This window comes from Pinus tabuliformis, chromosome 7 (genome assembly GCF_031772625.1).
Source record: "Pinus tabuliformis cultivar Carrire ecotype Pingquan chromosome 7, CPIR1, whole genome shotgun sequence".
Lineage (NCBI taxonomy): Eukaryota > Viridiplantae > Streptophyta > Pinopsida > Pinales > Pinaceae > Pinus > Pinus tabuliformis.
The window spans coordinates 1,896,214,599-1,896,220,598 of NC_142293.1; positions in this window are offsets into that span (position 1 = coordinate 1,896,214,599).

Sequence of the window (6,000 nt, forward strand, 5' to 3'; positions counted from 1 at the left end):
GTATATATTGCATTTCTTATGGTATTAACGTGTTATTTCTGTCCATAATTTTACATGCTTTTATACTGCTGTTAACTGATCAGTGTATTTGTTCCAGATTACAGTAGGTAGCTTGGGCATTTGCACATAGTTTTACAATGAATAATAACATGGAATCAGTCTTGTCCTTTTGCTGATTTATTTTTCTTAGTTTTTAATTCCAACACTGTTTTATTTATTTCAGTTTTGTTCATTTTCTTTATTAGTTAGATTAGATATTGAATTGCTCATGTCATTTTCAGTTACCTCCGAAAGCCATAGCGAGACTAATGGTGAGGGATTGAAGTATGAGTGTATAGTTTGATATTAGTTTATTTTTCTGCAAGTTAGTTATTGAATTTCTCATGTCATTTTCAGTTACCTCCGAAAGCCATAGCGAGACTAATGGTGAGGGATTGAAGTATGAGTGTGTAGTTTGATATTAGTTTATTTTTCTGCAAGTTAGATATTAAATTGCTCATGTCATTATCAGTTACCTCCGAAAGCTATAGCGAGACTAATGGTGATGGATTGAAGTATGAGTGTGTAGTTTGATATTATTTTATTTTTCTGCAAATTAGATATCAGATTGCTCAAGTTGTTTATGATTACCTCCGAAAGCCATAGCGAGACTAATGGTGAGGGGTCAGAATATGAGTTGATGTAATTTGATTTTAGCTTTAATTTGCTTACAATTTTTGGATTTCTTTGAGTTCAGTTTCTCTTGTATTTAGACAGCAGCAAGGATAATGGGTTTCATGACCAATAGTTCACTAATTGTTTAAATTAGAATAGTGGCACATTTTCATTTTATTTTAGGAATTAATTTCATCATTGCATGTTTTAAAATCTTTTTGAAAAGTTTGAAGTTTTGGAAATCATTTTAAAGGACATCATTGCCTTGAACATTTATATCCATACTTGTCTTTTAGAATTTCCATCTCACATTAGGAAATCAACAAAGATAAACCCAAAAACGACATAAAAATAAAAAACGACAAAAAGTAAGAAATAGGTTATCTTGCACATATAGTGCGCCGCACTTCGACAATTTACGACTCCCAGATTGACAATTGATATAGAAATTTAGGACACTCTAAATTGACCAAACATTTTGGCGCCGTTACTGGGAAAGTGTAACTAGGTAGCCAATTTCTTAAAAAAAAAATATTCAAGGAAGGTAAAATTTGATAACTTCTCAAAGTATGCTCTCCTCTTGCACCTAGTGTAATCTGGAGGATGAGAAAAGAGAGTTATTGGTTCAATAATTTCTTGAGTATGATCTCTTCTTACACCTAGAGTGATCTGGAAGATCAGTAAGATAATTATTAGCCCGACTTGAAGATAAAACTAAAAAATGACATGGATAGAGCAAGAGATTCTAGGGGAAGGTGTATAGCTAGGGCCAAGAGTTCGATTTTACAACTCCATCTACTTCAAGGCACAGACAAGATACACCTCCATCATCTCCAACTCACACTCATAGCCTTAGGATTCCTGGAATTCAAGGGGCAACAACTGAATTAGGAGACTCTCCCACACTATCCACCAAATCTGACTTAGGAAAATAACCTTTCTTGACTTTTACAGGGGAACATATTGTAATCAAAGAAGTAGAATCACCTGAAGAAGAAGAGGGAGAAATTCCTCGTTTGCCGTTAATAGAAGAACCAGAGGACTCTGAAATTTCTGAGGAAACTATCATGACAGAGGAAGTAGTAAATGGATTAGGAGGTGGAGGTAGAGGTAGAGGTAGAGGAGGAGGAAACAATGGAGGAGGTAGAAGTAACAATGGGGGAAATAGGGATGGAGAAAACTCATTTGGATTTCCTATAGTTGATGAGGAATCTCGTATAACAATGAAAAACATCTCACCATCTGTCCTCCCTTTTATGGGTTGCGAAGTAAGGATCCCGAAACATTTATATTTGAGTTTGAAGTTGTGTGCCGAACTTATGATTATATGGAAGACTCTCAAAAACTCAAATTGTTTCCTTCAACATTGAAGGGAGCTGCTTTGAAATGGTTCATGGGATTAGTCACTCAATCTATTAGGACTTGGAATGATATGAAACAAACATTTTTGGATAGATACTTGGACTATTGCATGCCCACCAACCATAAGGATGAGGTATTCAAAATGGTGCAAAAATAAGATGAAAACTTGGAGGATTTACTTGAAAGATTTCAATACAACCTGAAAAGAGAAAAAATGAGTAACTTAGATGAGGAAACCTTGAAATCCCTTCTATTAAAAGCCATTAGAGATGAATGGATAGATATTTTAAACATGATGGGAAAGGGAGATATTTCTCAACTTCCACTTCATGACATAGCAGAACTATGTGTCCATCTCTCAAGGGGAAAATCTAAAACTGGAAAAGGGCCTAGAGATCCTTCTCTTATTAGAGCAAACAAATCTGCAACTGGATTAGTAAGTAGGGCAGAGATTGGCAATATGCTTGATGAGTTTAAAACTGATATTTTAGGGAGCCTTAGTGAGCAACTAGACACCCTTAAAATAAAAAACAAGCAGAAAGCAGAAGCTGAAGCTTTGGCCATATTTTGTCCAAAATGTAGGAAGAAACATGCTCTAAGGGAATGCCCCTTGGATGCAAAAGTTGTAGAAACATGTATGATTTGCTCAGAAAGCCATGAGACCAAGGATTGTCCTTCAATTCCTGGGCTCAAAGCTGTCTTTCAAGAAGATCCAAATTCAATTGAGTCTCTCTGCTTTGTTTCAAGGAGACCTTGGCAGGGGCAACAAAATCAAAGGTTTAACAACCCCATGAAATTTCAACCCCCACCAAATTGGAATCCTTGGCAACAACCTTGGTCCCAACCACAAAATCCATATCAATCATGGGTACAAGGTATGCAAAATCTTTATGGGAGATTTGCTAAATTTTATCAATATTCTCCATCTTTTCAAAATCAACAAGCTCCACAACTTCCAAATCAAAATCCACAACTTTCATTGCCATTTCCACAACAATAACAACCTTCTCAACAAAACCAAATTCTCAACTCTTGCTTCTATTCCAACAAAAGACAAATCAACTACAATCCCAGCCATTGCCAAATCCCAATAATAAAAATCCTCATAATGCTTACATGGTAGAAGGACAAAAATTTCCTACCTATATGATTGTTCCTCTCAATGATGTACAACTCAAATCTGGTAGAGTTTTAGAAAAGCCTTCTATAGATGCTCAAAAGCAAAGTATTTCTGAGGAAGATTCTCTTGAAGCCAATAAAAGTTCTGAAGCATCCCTTCAAAACCCAAACACTCAAAAATAAAAAGGAAAAGAGTCAACTCCCACAACTCCTATAGTTGAGCAACCTGCATTTTCATCCACACCTCCTTTCCCTGAAAGATTACAAATTGACAAAGGAGTGGAAAAACAAATCTTGTTGTCTGACTATGATTTCCTAGATGAATTACAGAATGTCTGTATCAAGATTCCCTTACTACAAGACACTAGAGAGATTATTGTTCTAGCAAAAACAATAAAGGAGTTGAGTCTCAAAAGACCATGAAGGAAATCAAGAGATACAAGAAGAATCCACCTGGTAGGAAAAATTGCAGATATCATGATGGGAAAAATTACCATGCAGAAGTATGTAGATCCCGGTAGTCCAATTGTCAAGACACATATAAATGTGGTAGAAATTCCAGATACTTTGATTGACTTAGGGGCTGCTATCAACATTATGAGTAGACAGACTATGGAACACATAAAACTTCCTAATCTTCTTTTTACACCTACTTTACTGCAACTTGCAGATCGATCAATTATCAAACCAGATGGTGTATTAGAAGATATTTCAGTCTCCTTATATTCTTGGGAATATCCAGTAGATTTCATGATTTTGACTCCCAAGAGTAATTTAGGAGGGCACCCACTCATTTTAGGAAGACCTTGGCTAGCCACAACTGATGCTTTCATTAGTTGTAGATCTGGAGATATGTACATTTCTGATGGTAGTTCGACAAAGAAATTCAATTTGTATCCTCCAGCAAAAGCAATTACAAAAGTAGGAGATAATGAATGGGTCGATGATGAGGACACTATACAACCTGTCTTTACCATTTCTGAAATCAGTGAAGATAGTCAAATTCTGAACACATTAGAAAATTTTGAAACATCTTCAGAATATGACCACACACAATTTCAGATAGATTCTGACATTGAGTATCTATCATCTAGACAAATGTCTCTTTACTCTATGGAAGAGTTCGGTAGTTCCGCCATTGAGATTCTTCTAGGTAAAACATTGAATATCAACAAAAACTTGGAAAAATCACAACAGAAAGAGCTAACTAAAATCTTGCAAAACATTCTACTGCATTTTCATGGGAGTATACTGATATGAAAGGTATTGACCCTAAGACTTGCATTCATCACATCTATATTGAGGAAAACAGTAGACCAATTAGACAACCTTAGAGAAGGATGAATCCAAACGTTAGGGAGATAGTGAAAGAAGAGCTCCAAAAACTACTCAATGTAAACTTCATTTATCCAATTTCAGATAGCCTATGGGTTTCTCCTTTGGTTATAGTACCTAAAAAAAATGGTAAATGGAGAGTATCCATTGATTACAGGGAATTGAATAAAGCAACTTTGAAGGATCACTTTCCTTTGCCCTTTATCGATCAGGTATTAGATACACTAGCAGGAAAAAAGTACTTTTCATTCTTGGATGGTTTTAGTGGATATAATCAAATTCAGGTAGCACCTGAAGATTAAGATAAGACCACATTTACCTGTCCATGGGGAACTTTTGCTTACCGAGTGCTTCCTTTTGGATTATGTTTTGCACCTGCAACATTCCAAAGAGCAGTACTAGGAATCTTTTCTGATTTAATCCATGGTTGTGTAGAGGTTTATATGGATGATTTTACAGTTTATGGTAATTCATTTGAAGAGGCATTAGAGAATTTGGAAAAAGTCCTTATAAGATGTAAAGAAACAAACCTTTCATTGAGTCATGAAAAATTCTTTATGATGTTTACTGAAGGTATTGTTTTGGGACATCATATTTCAGGGGATGGGATTAAAGTTGATAGATCAAAAGTTGAAGTCATCTCCAAGTTGCCTATTCCAAATTTTCAAAAAGATGTTAGAAGTTTTCTGGGAAGTTAGAATATTTATAGAGAAATTCACTAAAATAGCATCTCCACTCTTCAAATTGCTCACAAAAGACTGTGAATTCAAATGGGATCCTGATTTCCAATCAGCATTTGAATCTTTGAAAACAAGAATATTTGAAGCACCTATCTTGAGAGGACCAAATTGGAAACTTCCTTTCCATAATTCTACAGATGCTTCAGATACAGCTCTAGGAGCTGTGTTGGGTCAAAAGAATTTAGTTCCTTATGCCATTTACTATACCAGTAAAAACTTAACTCCCATTGAGTTGAACTATACTGTGACTGAAAAAGAGTTCTTAGTTGTTGTTCATGCAATCAATAAGTTTAGACATTATATAATAGGCTATGAAACTTTTGTCCATACTGAGCATTCTACGATTAGATATCTAATGAACAAACCTGTTACTAATGGAAGAGTTACAAGGTGGCTCTTACTTTTACAGGAATTCAATGTTACTGTGTTGGATAGACCAGGGAAACAAAATACAGTAGTTGATTTCTTGTCTAGGATCCAAAATACTAAAGAAGATTCTCCTGTAGAGGATAAGTTTCCGGATGAATATTTATTTGCAGTAGCTACTAAGACTCCTTGGTATGCAGATATTGCTAACTATTTGGTTATAGGGAAACTACCTCTACATCTATTTCCTAGTGAAAGAAGAAATATTATTCAGAAGAGTTCAAAATATTCATGGATTTCTAACGAATTGTTTAAAACAGGGCCAAATCTTGTGATCAGAAGATGTGTTAGGGAAGATGAAATGCCTGACATCCTCAAGGCATGTCATGATGAACCATGTGGCAGACACTTTGCTGACAAAAGG